A 17,587-nucleotide genomic window follows, 5' to 3' on the forward strand; every position below is an offset into this window, starting at 1 on the left:
TGCCGAGATTCTGAACTCCTTGGTTCGAAACTTGGTGTTGCCACCGGTCGGCTGTGCACCATCTAGCAAGCATAATTGGCAGTGCCTGCAGCAGATACTAATTGGCCACCGTATCTTCAGGGTGGGGGCTGGACTATGGGTGGGTGGGTCTTCATACACTGTGTAAATGACCCTGAGGAGGGCTGTGCAAGTGTCAGAAGAGGCGTAAAATATTTTTAAATCAGCTCCACTTGTCATATAGAAGCACTTTGTAGTTCTACAATTACTGACTGTAGTCCATCTGTTTCTCTACATACTTTTTAGCCTGCTTTCACCCTGTTCTTCATTGGTCAGAACCCACACAGGACCACTACAGAGCAGGTATTATTTAGGTGGTGAATTATTCTCAGCACTGCAGTGACACTGACATGGTGGTGGTGTGTTAGTGTGTGTTGTGCTGGTATGAGTGGATCAGACACAGCAGCACTGCTGGAGTTTTTAAATACCGTGTCCAATCACTGTCCACTCTATTAGACACTCCTACCTAGTTGGTCCACCTTGTAGATGTAAAGTCAGAGACGATCTCTAATCTTTTGCTGCTGTTTGACTTGGTCATCTTCTGGACCTTCATCAGTGGTCACAGGATGCTGCCCATGGGGAACAGTTGGCTGGATATATTTTTGGTTGGTGGACTATTCTCAGTCCAGCAGTGACAGTGAGGTGTTTAAAAACTCTATCAGCATTGCTGTGTCTTATCCACTCATACCAGCACAGCACACACTATCACACAAATACCATGTCAGTGTTACTGCAGTGCTGAGAATGACCCACCACCCAAATGATACCTACTCTGTAGTGGTCCTGTGGGGGTCCTGACCATTGAAGAACAGCATGAAAGGGGGCTAACAAAGCATACAGAGAAACAGATGGACTACAGTCAGTAATTGTATAACTACAAAGTGCTTCTATATGGTAAGTGGAGCTGATAAAATGGACAGTGAGTGTAGAAACAAGGAGGTGGTTTTAATGTTATGGCTAATCAGTATATATCCTAACGTTTATTGTGTTAAAGGTATCAAATTCAAAATTTGCTTCTATTTACAAAAACATTAATTTCACTTGATTGATTTTTGTCTTAGCAATTTTTCTGTTAAATAAAGACTCAATAGAATACATGAATCTCTTTTTATATGTTCCAAAATGTCTACAGCACTTTGCACTTAGTATCAAACTCACAAAAAGCTGATCTGTCCATCTTTAGCAGAAGGCAACACTAGAATTCCTGGAGACTGAGCAATTTAGGATGTGGATATTGTTACAGTATTCAGTATGAGCTTTCTCTCCCTCCACCCTCTCAGTGATCCTGTACTTCTGTCCCAATCAGGCAACCACCTTCACCTTCAGTACAAAGACAAATATGTATTTATTTCGACCCTCATAACCACAGCACACCACCGAGATAAAAATAAAGTTCATCTGAGGTTTACACATCACAGACTACAAGAGCATAGTATCATCTTAATCAGTGCATACGATTGTCTGCATGCAGAGCAGGTCTCTCCTCAGGACACTGTTAATTAGACATCATACCGAGCTGCAAACTCAGATAAGAGGGAGAAAAACAAGCCAATTTAACAGAGACAGGCTGGAATATTAATGGTAACAATAACATGACATCACAGCAGGTGTCTCTCTGATTACAAACTTCAAAATTATAAATCTAATAGTAGTCTGAGTTTTGAGACGGCTGGTGTAAAGAAAAAAGAAAAAGTGGAACAAGAAGAGGAAAAATATAAAAATATATAATGCAGAGACACATTCTTATTTTGCTGACAGAGACAAACTTTGCAGTTGATAATAACAAAACTTGTTATTATGCATTTTATAATAGTAAAATGATATCAGTATTGCCTGGAAAAAATAATAAATAAATAAATAAATAAATAAAATAGAAAATAAATCTATTTATGCAACACTGAAAACACATTTTCCAAACTGGCACACAGTCCTGCATGATAAGCACTGCATGCTTATTTGCCAAAAACATTAGTTTATTTATGACTCCCATTTGTCTTCATAATAACAGGGAAACAAAACTAAATTAAACTTTTTGGATATAAGTAATCTTTAATAAATGTAAATCATTATAATGATGTAAAGCAAGTCTATTAATAAGGGCAGTTTATTTCTGGTAAGCACATTCTTGGAATAACATATCTCTTGTTCTTAGGCCACCTCAGGATCAATAAACCTGACCAAGTAGACAAGAATGATCAAAATGACCACTCTCGGCTAATCAGGTGGCGTAGCGGTAAAATATGCTAGCACACTAGGGCTGGGATCTCCGATACATTGTATTGAATCTCAGTTCTGCCTCACGGCTGGGCTGGGTGGCTACATGAACAACGATTGGCTGTTGTTCATAGGGGTGGGACAAGCCGGATCAGGGTTCCTCATAACTGGTGCAATTACGACCTCTGCTGGCTGGTTGATGGCGCCTGCAGAGACGAGGAATAAAGCATTGATCGGGGTGTGACCATATGAACTCATATCAACTCGCCTTGTGCAGGTGAAAAGATGCAGTCGGCTACTGCACATGTGTCAGAGGGGGCATGTGTCACTTTCGCGAGAGAAAGCATAAATCAATCAGGGTAATGGGATACGACTAGATTGGGAGGAAAATTGGGAAAAATGCGAAAAATAAATGGTCATATTTGTTGGCTAGTACAGAATTGTGTTGTTGGAGAGTGGCTATGCTTACAGATTTAAACATCCAAAAATGGGACCTTGTTGATTCTAAAGTGATGCCAGAGAACCAAACAGGTATGTCTACTCATTGTAGGCGTACTGACCAGTCTGTGAGGGTTACAGCTGTATGATTAAATACATACACATAATTAGGTTATCACTGACCCTCACATTATAAAGCAACACTATTAGGGTGAGGATGAAAAAGATTTAGGGTACATTTAGCCTTTTTTTGTAAAAGGTTTAGTGCCAAGGTAAGACAGTGATTTAACGTTAGGCCTTTACCGCTAGTGGTGATATTGGCATATGTCTACAACTGGCTGTGTCTGAGGGGAAAGGGAATAGCTGAAGGCCTGTGATGGTTTGGCGCCTTGTTTGGTGTATTCCTGAACTGTGTCTTATATTACAAATTAAAAATAAATAAATAAATAAATAATGGCGCTCAGGTGGTGCAGCGGTAAAACACGCTAGCACACCAGAGCTGACATTTCAAAATCATCAGTTCGAAAATCAGCTCTGCCATCTGGCTCGGCTGGGAATCTACATGAACAATGATTGGCTTGTTCATTCAGGGTGGGAAGCCGAAAAGGGACTGACGCAATTATGACCTCTGCTGGCTGATTGATGGTGACTGCACAGGGATGGAAAGAGTGTGTTGATCAGGGTGTGGCTTTCCGTACACAAAGCTGAGCCGCATGTAAACTCGCCAAGTGCAGGTGAAAAGATGTAGTCGGCTACTGCACATATGTCGGAGGGGGCGTGTGTTAGTTTCGTTCTCCTCAATCGGAGCAGGGATCGGTATCAGTGGAGAGAAAGCATTATGCAATTGAGCAACTGGACGCACTAAAAGTCGAGAGAAAAAAGGGGAGAAAATGCATGAGCAAAATATAATAAATAAATAAAAAATAATAATAATAGTAAAATAAATCAATAAATACAAAATGCAATAAAGCATTGTAAAATAATAAACGTTACTGAAAGCCAGTTAAGTTTCTATCATTATAAAGTTGCTAATATATTAACAATATGATATAGTCACTATCCTCATTAAACTGTGAATTACTGAACCTTCAAGGTTTCTAGTGATAAAATGTGCCACATTGCTTAGCGCTAGACTTTAAACTTACAAAATTATGTAGACATGCTCCAATAAGAAAGTCTGTCCAGCTGTTATCACTCTAATCAAGCTACAGCAAAATGACAGGTGCTTTAATTGCCTCAATTAATTTATGTGTTATTAAAATAAATGAGCTGTCAGTATTGATGGTATGATGAATCCTTAATGCATTATGAATTTTGGCTGTTACATTGATAAGCCTGTTATTACAATCCACCTACTGTTTGCATAAGCTGTATCTTCAGTTATGTTATTTGAAAAACCTATTTATGTAATAATCAAATATCAAACACATATGGTGTTGCAGCAGTTTGGAAGTGCTGCACTGTTTTAACAACCCTAGTCAGATAACTGTCAATGTGTCTGGGTAATTTCTTTTCCTTCAACCTTCTAAGAAAAAATTCTGTAGGTGGACTGGGTATTCTAAATTTTCCATGTGTGTAAGGGTAAGGGGGTAAGTAACCAAGTGGGAGACTGAGTGATGCTCTGTGATTGATTGGCGCTCTATTTGTGGTGTGCTCCTGCCTTCCCACTTTTAAGATCCTGACCAGAATAAAGCAGTTACTTAACATAAATAAACACAAACATATTCCTATAAAGCCTTTTTAACACATTTCTGGTTATGAAATTAAATAAAAAATCATACCAGCAGCATATTAGCCTTCTGAACATACTTTGAGCTCTGGCATTGTATTCATATCTTATATAATAATGTGTTTCAATATATTAATAATAATAGTAGTGGTATTTGAACGGTACAGAAGCACAGCACAGGGTGCTCGTACCAATCAGATCCACTCTTGTATGCACTCACTGTTTGTAGTTTTCCCATTCTTAGGTGTTATTTTTATGTCTATATACACTGATCAGCCATAATGTTAAAACCACCTCCTTGTTTCTACACTCACTGTCCATTTTATCAGCTCCACTTCTCCACTGCTCCAGTTCTACAATTACTGACTGTAGTCCATCTGTTTCTCTACATACTTTTTTTTAGCCTGCTTTCACCCTGTTCCTCAATGGTCAGGACCACCACAGAGCAGGTATTATTTAGGTGGTGGATCATTCTCAGCACTGCAGTGACACTGATATGGTGGTGTGTTAGTGTGTGTTGTGCTGGTATGAGTGGATCAGACACAGCAGCGCTGCTGGAGTTTTTAAATACCGTGTCCACTCAATGTCCACTCTATTAGACACTCCTACCTAGTTGGTCCACCTTGTAGATGTAAAGTCAGAGACAATCGCTCATCTATTGCTGCTGTTTGAGTTGGTCATCTTCTAGACCTTCATCAGTGGTCACAGGACGCTGCCCATGGGGCGCTGTTGGCTGGATATTTTTGATTGGTGGACTATTCTCAGTCCAGCAGTGACAGTGAGGTCCTGTGAGAGTCCTGACCATTGAAGAACAGCATGAAAGGGGGCTAACAAAGTATGTAGAGAAACAGAACTACAAAGTGCTCCTATATAATTTATGATTTCATTATATATAATTCAATAATTTCCTTCAGGATAAATAAAGTAGCTATCTATCTGTCTGTCTGTCTATCTATCTATATTTTAATTTCAAAAAATTAAACAACTAGCTTAACTAACATACACTGAACAATTCAGACTCATCTCTGGACTTCTGAGCATGCAAAAAAATATCTGCTTGGGAGTTTAAATGAAGCATCTTGAATACAAATTGAGATTGCAAAATAAAGTGAAGGACCATATTCTGCTAATAAATGTCTGAAAAATCCTCAGGGACTATTAAAATTCGACTCACAACCACTTTCCCCTCGTATTTGTTTGTTTTTTGAAGATGATTGACTGATAAAATAAAAAAGCAAAAAATACTGTATTGACTCTCCAGTTGAAGATGGACAGAGAGTGCACCTGTGACTGGAATGCTTTATGCTGTACTGATGTATTGATAATTTAATTGGGGGATGAGCTCTATGCAGGCTGCATGTAGCATAAACAGGTATCAGAGGTTATTTAGATTATTTAATTATGTTAAGTGGGAGTTTATAAAAGCCTATTGTAGAAACCCAATTAATCTGACCCAAATTCAGCTTCCTCCTCAAATACTTGGCTTTAAGAGTTGGAATCTTAGGCTATGAAAGGAGATTTTAACACTACTGCCAAACCTCCCACATCTCTGCAAACAATCACGACAACAGTGCTGCCAAACTGTTCAGTTGGCCCATTGTTTTACTCAAGCAATGATTTCCATTCCAGGCTTGGCTGCTCAATATCCAGCCCCACTGACAATCAACTTTTAACGGTTTAGTAATCAGGCGTTTGAGAAAGCAAGCCCTGTTCTCTCAGCTCCAGTTGGCTTAATTATCACATGCTGTAGTGGCAACTTCACACCAAATGGCAGAACACCCACGTTTTATCACTTCAGCTCACTGACTGCCCTCTAAAAGAGAGAAAAAAAAATAATGCTGAATATGATAAATGTTTAAATTAAAATAACTCTACATTTCATCCTGGAGGTATATTTAATCTAATTTGGCTATAATTAAAGCTTCAGGAGGGCAGCATATTGGCACAGCAGGTTATGTGTTAGTTGCACTTTCCCTGTGACCCAGATTCGAAACCATTCAACAGCTGTGTTGTTTAAAATTTGAAATGGTTCAATAAAATCCATCAATCAATTATGCACACCAACAGATCAAGGAGACAGATCTGGACCACATGCAGGCCAGTCAAGCATAAGAAATCTGTGTCCAAAAAGCCACACTGTTGTAGCAAGTACAACAAGGCCTGACATTGTTTACCTAAAAAAACCTTCCAAAAAAGACGCCATCTTGATGGCAGCATGTCTCTGTGTCTATGGTACATTAACACATATGAAAGTAACCTATGCTGAGGGCATCATATCTACAGTAGGTGACAATATATATATAAATGATAAAATGGACAGTGAGTGTGTTAATGTTATGGTTGATCGGTGTGTGTATATATATATACAGTGTATCACAAAAGTGAGTACACCCCTCACATTTCTGCAGATATTTAAGTATATCTTTTCATGGGACAACACTGACAAAATGACACTTTGACACAATGAAAAGTAGTCTGTGTGCAGCTTATATAACAGTGTAAATTTATTCTTCCCTCAAAATAACTCAATATACAGCCATTAATGTCTAAACCACCGGCAACAAAAGTGAGTACACCCCTAAGAGACTACACCCCTAAATGTCCAAATTGAGCACTGCTTGTCATTTTCCCTCCAAAATGTCATGTGACTCGTTAGTGTTACTAGGTCTCAGGTGTGCATAGGGAGCAGGTGTGTTCAATTTAGTAGTACAGCTCTCACACTCTCTCATACTGGTCACTGAAAGTTCCAACATGGCATCTCATGGCAAAGAACTCTCTGAGGATCTTAAAAGACGAATTGTTGCGCTACATGAAGATGGCCAAGGCTACAAGAAGATTGCCAACACCCTGAAACTGAGCTGCAGCACAGTGGCCAAGATCATCCAGCGTTTTAAAAGAGCAGAGTCCACTCAGAACAGACCTCGCGTTGGTTGTCCAAAGAAGCTGAGTGCACGTGCTCAGCGTCACATCCAACTGCTGTCTTTGAAAGATAGGCGCAGGAGTGCTGTTAGCATTGCTGCAGAGATTGAAAAGGTGGAGGGTCAGCCTGTCAGTGCTCAGACCATACGCCGCACACTACATCAAATTGGTCTGCATGGCTGTCACCCCAGAAGGAAGCCTCTTCTGAAGTCTCTACACAAGAAAGCCCGCAAACAGTTTGCTGAAGACATGTCAACAAAGGACATGGATTACTGGAACCATGTCCTATGGTCTGATGAGACCAAGATTAATTTGTTTGGTTCAGATGGTCTCAAGCATGTGTGGCGGCAATCAGGTGAGGAGTACAAAGATAAGTGTGTCATGCCTACAGTCAAGCATGGTGGTGGGAATGCCATGGTCTGGGGCTGCATGAGTGCAGCAGGTGTTGGGGAGTTACATTTCATTGAGGGACACATGAACTCCAATATGTACTGTGAAATACTGAAGCAGAGCATGATCCCCTCCCTCCGGAAACTGGGTTGCAGGGCAGTGTTTCAGCATGATAATGACCCCAAACACACCTCTAAGACGACCACTGCTTTATTGAAGAGGCTGAGGGTAAAGGTGATGGACTGGCCAAGCATGTCTCCAGACCTAAACCCAATAGAACATCTTTGGGGCATCCTCAAGCGGAAGGTGGAGGAGCGCAAAGTCTCGAATATCCGCCAGCTCCGTGATGTCGTCATGGAGGAGTGGAAAAGCATTCCAGTGGCAACCTGTGAAGCTCTGGTAAACTCCATGCCCAGGAGAGTTAAGGCAGTTCTGGGAAATAATGGTGGCCACACAAAATATTGACACTTCAGGAACTTTCACTAAGGGGTGTACTCACTTTTGTTGCTGGTGGTTTAGACATTAATGGCTGTATATTGAGTTATTTTGAGGGAAGAATAAATTTACACTGTTATATAAGCTGCACACAGACTACTTTTCATTGTGTCAAAGTGTCATTTTGTCAGTGTTGTCCCATGAAAAGATATACTTAAATATCTGCAGAAATGTGAGGGGTGTACTCACTTTTGTGATACACTGTATATATATATATATATACACACACACACACACCGATCAACCATAACATTAACACACTCACTGTCCATTTTATCAGCTCCACTTACAAAATAGAAGCACTTTGTAGTTCTACAGTTACTGACTGTACTCCATCCGTTTCTCTGCATGCTTTGTTAGCCCTTTGTCATGCTGTTCTTCAGTAGTCAGGACTCTCCCAGGACCACCACAGAGCAGGTATTATTTGGGTGGTGGATCATTATCAGCACTGCAGTGACACTGACATGGTGGTGGTGTGTTAGTGTGTGTTTTGCTGGTATGAGTTGATCAGACACAGCAGCGCTGACGGAGTTTTTAAATGCCTGACTGTCACTGCTAGACTGAGAATAGTCCACCAACCAAAAATATCTAGCCAACAGCGCCCCCGTGGGCAGCGCCCTGTGACCACTGATGAAGATCTCAAATATGACCAACCAAACAGCAGCAATAGATGAGCGATCGTCTCTGACTCTACATCTACAAGGTGGACCAACTAGGTAGGAGGTGTGTAACAGAGTGGACAGTGAGTGGACACAGTATTTAAAAACTCCAGCAGCGCTGCTGTGTCTGATTCACTCATACCAGCACAACACACACTAACATACCACCACCATGTCAGTGTCACTGCAGTGCTGAGAAACAGATGGACTACAGTAAATTTATACTGTACATGTAGTAAATAAAAAAGTCTGTGGGGTGTGCTTAAGTGGCGCAGTAGTAAAGCAGTGGTACAGCTAATATACCAGTGCTGAAATCTCAAAATCAACTGTGGTACAAAACTCAGCTTTTATTACAGGTTGCCAAATACTGTCAAAAATATTCCAGGCTTTTCCATTCATCTGTTTCATTTCTTAAAGAGCAGTTTTGTAAATATACTGTACACTATGTGTAACTCAATTAACAGATCATTAAAAATCATTTGATAAATGATAGATTCAACAGTAAGTTCATAAAAACTATTAAAGTACATGTATCAGAAAATATTGCTGTATGTTATGTCAGCCAGCAAATCTACCTAGTGTAAGTGATTTTGCTTCTTGATATCACATGTCCCAATGTGTTAATATCTCTGTGTACAACACATTTCTAAAGCAGGACTTTGGATATCTAGTCTCTACATATATACTAAAGTATCAAAATTATGTATTTGCCATGCTCATGGACATTAATGTACCAGTCATTTATTAGAAATGCTCTGCCATACCTTGTGCAGGTCTTCACATGTGTTAGGGAAACAACTGGACACCTCTCTGAAACCCTTTAATTCCAGACTTTTGGGGTCAGAAGAGTTAAGGTAGGGTGACTGGACAGGCCATTTCGTTTACAGTCCTGTTCACTGTTTCTTCAAATATCTCTTGCACAGTGTGTGTCTGGGGTCACTAAATATTAAAGTTGCCGAACTTTTAACACAATGCGAGTCCACCGAAAGTGTATCTGAAATTGAAGAAAAAGAAGAAGAAAGTCAACAATGAGGATTTGAAAAGAAAATAGAAAGGAAATATAGAAAAAAATAGAACAACCTTTAAGATAATTACAGTTTTACAAAGTAATTGGCAATTTTAAAAAAGTGTTAGTTAAAACAGATACACTTTGATTATAACTAAGGCCCTACCTAATTCACGGTCATAAAAATCACACCACGGGCCATGAAATGAGACATTTCTGTGTAAGTTAGAAATAAACTGTACATACACAAACTGTCGGGAGTATAATACTTTACTGGCCTGTTCTTTTGAGGTGCAGCACAGACTACAGAGAGATGATCACGAGTGTAGAGAAACACACTTTTCCATTGACTATAGAATCCTCAAAGGGACAAAATGCATACTACATTACAGCACAGTAAAGTCTCTTACACTAGCAATCCTACGGCAATTCAGTTAGCAATCGCACCTTCACTGGATGTTCTATTTTTACATTCAAACTTTAAGGTAGCCTGTGCTGTGAGCATTTAATTTATGTGTTATTTAATGACAGATTTTCTTCTAAAATCTGTGATTTTTTGAAAAACAAGGTCCATGAAATTAAGCAAATTTTTTTGTGAATTTAGTAGAGCCCTATTTATAACCAATGTCGTAATACACAACAGCTCAGTTTCATGCATGCAAAAAAAAGAGAAAAGGAAGTAAAAAAGAAAGACAGAAGAAAGAAAGAAAAAAGAACAAAAAGAAAAAAAAGAAAAAAAAAAAAGGAAGAAAGAAAGAAATGAAAACAAAGAAAGAAAAAAGAAAAAGAGAAGAAAAAAAAAAAAGAAAAAGAGAGAAAAAAAGAGAGATAGATAGAGAAGAAAGAAAAGGAAGAAAAGGAAGAAAAGAAAGAAAAAAGAAAAGGAAAAAAGAAAGAGAAGGAAAAGAAGGGAAAAAAAAGAAAAAAGAAAGAAAATAATGAAAAAAGAAAACAAAGAAAATGACAAAAGAAAAAAAAGAAAAAATAGAAAAGAAAGCAAGAAAAGAAATAAAAAAAGAAAGAAAAGAAAATTAGAAAAAAAGAAAAAAAAAATAGAAAGAAAGAAAAAAAAGAGAAAAAAAAGAAAAGAAAAAAAGGAAAGGAAAAAGAACAAAAAAAGAAAATAAAAATTTTACAAAAAAATTAGAAAAAGAAAGAAAACCACGAAAACAACGAAAAAAGAAGAAAAGAAAAAATAGAAAGAAAGAAAAGAAAGAAAAAATAAAGAAAGAAAGAAAAAAGAAAAAGAAAGAAAAGAAAAAAAAGAAAAAAAAGAAAAGAACAAAAAAAGAAAAGAAAGAAAGAAAGAAAAAAGGAAAAAAAAATAAAATAAAATAAAAATAAAAATTGTAAAAACAAAAAGAAAAAAGAACAAAAAGAAAGAAAGAAATGAAAGAAAAGAAAAAAAGAAAGAAAGAAAGAAAAAGAAAGAAAGAAGTACAGATTTTTCTTTTTGGTTAAATGTAATCATGCCAGTAGATAGAGTTTGTTTGTTTATTCGGCTTTTATCATCATGTTTTACACTGTTTTTGCATTACATTAATGATAGGACAGGTAGTTAAGGTTTACATATGGTTTATTCATTTAAGTTCATGGTCAAACACAGTCAGAGGCGATTTTCTTTCTCCAGCTCAGCTAAATTGCATGTCTTTGGACTCTAGAACTCTCGGAGGACATGACACCAAACACAATAAAAGTGCATGAAGTCACACAGATGGTGATACAGCAACAGTAAGAGTGCCTGAGCTGTTAGTCAAAAATACATGGTTAATGCTTTTAGACTTTATCTGGGAGAGAAACACAAGGTAAAACACAACAACAAAAACAAGCAAAAATACTGTGTATTTTTTTTAAAGTCCGACACTTTGAGTTCACCAAATTTTTACGTTCCAAACTTGCAACCCCAGGATTAAACTCTAGGAAGAAAAAAGCCATATATATCTACATGAACAATGATATACAGTGTACACTGGTATACATCCTTTCTGTGATGTAGAGAGATGAGGAAGACTAGATGAGACCAGCAAAAATCTTCTCATTTTGTTGCCAAGGATTAGAGAGGACTCAGCAGCCATGGCTGGATGCACAATGGCCTATCAGCACAACTGATTTTGTTTAATGTGTTTACTGTTGCTGGTTAGCTTTGTAATGTGTCCCTTGTGTTTCCTGACATTAATTTAGTACAGTAAGACTGTTTTAGGAGACTGCTCTTTAGAAAATGGCCCATAAAAACAAAGGAGGAAAAGTTACTGGGTTTTACCACCCTTATTTGTTATGTAGAAATTATACTGGACTACTAAACAAAACATAATACACACTAGAAACATAGCTAAGAACACATCACTCTGTAAAACCTAACTACATTTATTTGCCAATGTTAAATGTATTTAAAGAGCACATGCAAAGTGCCTTACAATTATTGTAGTATCAAGCTATAAAATAGACAATAAAAACCACAAAAAACAGTTTACACAAACAATACACAACTCCCATACTGAGTTAAATGCTAGACAGTAAAAACATGTTTTAAAACAGACCTCCCATACGCAGATGTAATACATGTACATATATAACATACAGTATATGCCCATATTTGTGCAAACTAAATACTAGCTCAGAATCTCGGCACTATAAATAGAAATAGGCTGTTTTTTGCATATATTGCATATATACATTTAATATATACAGTATTTGCTAGCATATATGGATACTACATATAATACCATATAAAAATTAATCCTTTAGACATGTTTAATGTGTGTACATACACGTTCTATTATGGGTATTTTATATAGGTCATAAACCTATATCTACATATTACATATATCCAGAGGATACATGTATGTTATACTAATATATGACTTTACAGGTAACATATATGGAAAAAACATCATTGATATAAAGGCATATATGCCATATATTACATTTCCGTGTGGGCTGGCAACTCATTTCAGAGTTTGAAAGCCATCATCAAAAAAACATGAGCACCCCTGTGATGTAATTTAGATTTAGGTACGATCACAAAGAGCTGGTCCACAATGTGATCTATGTGACCTTGCTGGAATGTAAGATTGTAATACGTCAGAAAGGAAGTCAGAGCTTTATAAGCAATTTATTCAGTGCTTTATAAGCAAATTATATTTATTAAAATTGATCCTAAAACATACAAAGATATAGTGAGGCAACACTGGAAAAATATGCTCCCACTTGCATGTTTTTGTTAAAAAGACTGCTGCAGCAATCTGGAGTAACTGTAAACTTAAGACAAGTAAAGTCTACAAAAAATAAATACATTTATAACCCTTTAAATAAAAGCCTCAGTTGAAATTTCTTTACAGTAGGATTTAAAAATACATTCATAAAACCTAGGACCATATAAAGTGCATCACAGGAGCCATTTGGTCCAACCAGTCTAGTAATGATTTTAAAGAATGTGTTTAAACAGCATTTCACAGTACATTTAAAATTAGACTGGGAGGATATATATGGAAAATAATATTGGCCCAAGAATAGAGCCCTGAGGGCTCAATAAAAACCGTCTTGATGATGATACAAAATCGCCAAGACTAAAAAAAATACTTCTGAAATGTCCTATGAAAATTCACATGAACATTTAGTCACAAGTCCATGTAAGCTTCCTCCGGGTATTTTCCTAGTTAGTCACTAAATATGCCTAAGTAAGTGAATGAGTCAGTATGTGATGCTGCTCAGTGTCTTTTTTATAAAAAAAAAAGTGCATTTAAAGAATGTGTTTTAACGGCAAGTAAATTTGAATACCATTTGCATAACAATGAAATGAAATGCACTATTTTCTAAAATTAGACTGGGAGGCTATATATGGAAAATAATATTGGCCCAAGAATAGAGCCCTGAGGGCTCAATAAAAACAAAGTATTGATGACGATACAAAATCACCAAGACTGACAGAAAAACTTCTGTCAGAAATTAGAGAGGACTGAGGAGGTTTAATCATTGGTTGTACCACTGCATGCTTAAGTTGTACTGGCACAATTCCTGATGTGAGACTGCTATTTAAATTTTGTATGCATGGTCCGATAGGTTTAGAAATTACTTTAAAATATCAGGGGGGATGATAACTGTGGGACAAGTTAAAGATTTTGTATTACTGATATTTTTTTTAGTTAAGAAAGCGACACAAGTTCAAACTGTTTAAAAGCAGCAAAGCAAATGTCACTGTTTGCTACTAATACATTTACATTTTCAGCATTTAGCAGACGCTCATGTCCAGAGCGACTAACAGAAGTGCTTTCATAGTGAACATTACATTTATTGCTTTTTCTCCTGATTTTTAGCGCATCCAATCTTTACCCAATTACGTTATGCTTCCTCTCTACTGGTGCTGACCTCCGCCCCGATTGTGGAGAGCGAACTGACACACGCCCCCTCCGACACGTGAGCAGTAGCCGACTGCATCTTTTCACCTGCACGAGCTGAGTTAATATGCCGATCAGCCTTGTGCACGGAGAGCCACACTTTAATCAGCATTAGTCCTCTACTCTGTGCAGACACCATCAATCAGAGTAGAGCCCATATGCCTGTCTTCCCTGAGCTCTGAGTGGAGGATCAAGGCAAACAGGACTAGTGGCGGGACTTAGTGATTTTTACTAATAAAGACATGGTTTGTTGAATGTGACTGGGGTTCGAATGCCAGTGGTGCTATCAGCGAAACAGGCATCTACACAGACATGATTGGCTATGTGGCTGAAGCCCTGAAAAGGACTGATGCCCCATCTAGGATAAAGCGGTTCATAATATAAAACAACATGAACAGTCAGGTGGGAAGGTGTCCCAGTCAGTGGATGATAATACCAACTAGACATTATACATCGATACAAGACTATGAGTTTCCAGTGTGTGTCTAGATACTTTTTTTCCTTCTTGCTTGTGAGATCTGGCAGATGACACAAGATAAATTCCATCACCAGCTGTGGTAATGGGGCCACAGCCTTGACATGACAAGACTTCCCCGATTCTGATTCCCAGTTCTCATTCAACATGTTGCCATGGATACTACAGCAAAAACTGATATGATATTTTTGAATTCAGTGCTGGGAGGTGATCATAAACACTTGTTCCTGTGGGATTTCTTTGGTTTTGGCTTTGGGTTTTTATAATAATATCCTCCAGTAATAATGCCCTAGTGTGCTGGTGTAATCTGGCTATGTAGATCTCCAATATTTTTTCTTGTCTTCATAACAACTGCCATTCAACCTGCACAGTCTGAATTGCTTAACCCTGCTTCAAATCAATCTTCCTTCTGATAATGTAAACACAAGAAAAGGGTAAAGGAAAATGAGCTTTCCACAATGTTGGAGTGTACACCGATCAGCCATAACATTAAAACCACCTCCTTGTTCCTACACTCACTGTTCATTTTATCAGCTCCACTTACCATATAGGAACACTTTGTAGTTCTAGTACAATTACTGACTGTAGTCCATTTGTTTCTCTGTATGCTTTGTTAGCCCCCTTTCATGCTGTTCTTTAATGGTCAGTACTCTCTCAGGACGATAGATCAGGTATTATTTGGGTGGTGGATTATTTTCAGCACTGCAGTGACACTGACATGGTGGTGGTGTGTTAGTGTGTATTGTACTGGTATGAGTGGATCAGACACAGCAGCGCTGCTGGAGTTCTTAAACACCTCACTGTCACTGCTGGACTGAGAATAGTCCACCAACCAAAAATATCCAGCCAACAGCACCCCGTGGGCAGCGTCCTGTGACCACTGATGAAGGTCTAGAAGATGACCAACTCAAACAGCAGCAATAGATGAGTGAACGTTTCTTTACATCTACAAGGTGTAGCAACTAGGTAGGAGTGTCTAACAGAGTGGAAAGTGAGTGGACACGGTATATAAAAACTCCAACAGCGCTGCTGTGTCTGATCCACTCATACCAGCACAACACACACTAACACACCACCACCATGTCATTGTCACTGCAGTGCTGAGAATGATCCACTACCCAAATAATACCTGCTCTGTGGTCGTGCTGTGCTGACCATTGAAGAACAGCATGAAAAGGGGCTAACAGAGCATGCAGAGAAACAGATGGACTACAGTCAGTAATTGTAGAACTACAAAGTTCTTAGTGGAGCTGATAAAATGGACAGTAAGTGTAGAAACAAGGAGGTGGTTTTGATGTTATGGCTGATCAGCGTATTAAGAGCATTAATTAAACTCAGGTCTATATGCACACAAATGTAGAACACGTACCCTTGAATTCAACTGATTTCTTTCATTTTCCTATCAGTCTCTTGATACTTTTCCATACCTATTTAAAAGTCTGGAGAAACATCACATTCACATGAACATACCTCAAGCATTAAAAACATCCAAAGAGACCTCACTTTGTAATCATGAATCTTGAAGAACAGCAGTATTGAAGGACAGAATTCATACAGTGTTTAAGCAATCTAGCAAAGTGCTCTGACTGAGAATGCACTGAATCTAAACACCATCTGATTTTATGATCTACTCTAATCCAGCTACAACGACATCCAGCCTTGCTACATGAGTATAGCAAATCTCCACTAGAATCTGTGCACACTCGAGTTATTTTTGTACACTACGTCCAGTGGGTGGAAATATTATTTTTCAGTTTTCTCTGCCCTGCGGTGGGAGATGTACATAAACGATCCAGAGAAAAAAGGGAAAAACATTTTATAGCCAACTGTTTGTTATGAATACCTCAGCCAAAAGCTCATTTACTGCTGACTGGTTCTTTGGATTGTACTTTGGCACCTGGAAATTGGTGATAGGGGTTAGAAAAAATATATATACCCCACGCCTTCCTTCCCACAAACACATTTTCTCCAGTAAACATACCTGTATCGTTTCCATCACAAGGCAACTACAGAAGACTAAAGCTGACTAGCAGAAGGTATCTTCCCTGGACAAACGGGGAAGAGGCCAACAACCCTGACACTACCAGGGATCAAACCACAGTGCCCTGGTTTCATGTCCACCCTTTTGTTATAACTAAATTCAGACCCAGGAGTTGATTTTATTCTATTGATTGTACGAGGGATCTTCAAAAAGTTTCTGCACTTTTAGATTTTGGTTGAAAACGGTGAGGGTGGGAGGAGTAGTAATTGGTCGTGTCTGAGAGATTGAGAGAGAGCTTATAGTCCAGATTTAGCGTCATCTGATTTCCACCTTTTCTAACGCTCAAAGAAGCTTTAAGGGAAAGAAGATTTTTATGTGATGATGATGTGAAAGCAGTGGTGCATCAGTGGCTTCGCACTCAACCAAAAACATTTTTTGCTGATGGCATTAAAAAGTTGATACAACGCTGGGACAAATGCATGGGAAGGTGACTATATAGGAAAGGGATGTAATTTGTTATTGAAATTCTTAATAAAGAGTTTAAAAAGTGCGGAAACTTTTTGAAGAACCCTAATAGTTCTATTTTTTGGTGAGTTGCTGTAGTCAACAGCTGTTACTGCATTATGCCTACTGGCTGTTTAGCTTATTCACTGGATTCTTCTTGTTCTTTGGTGCTGTTAAACATAATTAGGACATTTACCAAAATTTGTCCAAAACTCAAGGACAAAACAGAACACTATATAGCCAAATGTATGACACCAGACTTTTCATTTCCATTTTGAAACCACTGGCATTATAATGGAGTTGCCACCATATTCATCAGCTTTTAA

Source organism: Trichomycterus rosablanca, chromosome 11, assembly GCF_030014385.1.
Source record: "Trichomycterus rosablanca isolate fTriRos1 chromosome 11, fTriRos1.hap1, whole genome shotgun sequence".
NCBI lineage: Eukaryota > Metazoa > Chordata > Actinopteri > Siluriformes > Trichomycteridae > Trichomycterus > Trichomycterus rosablanca.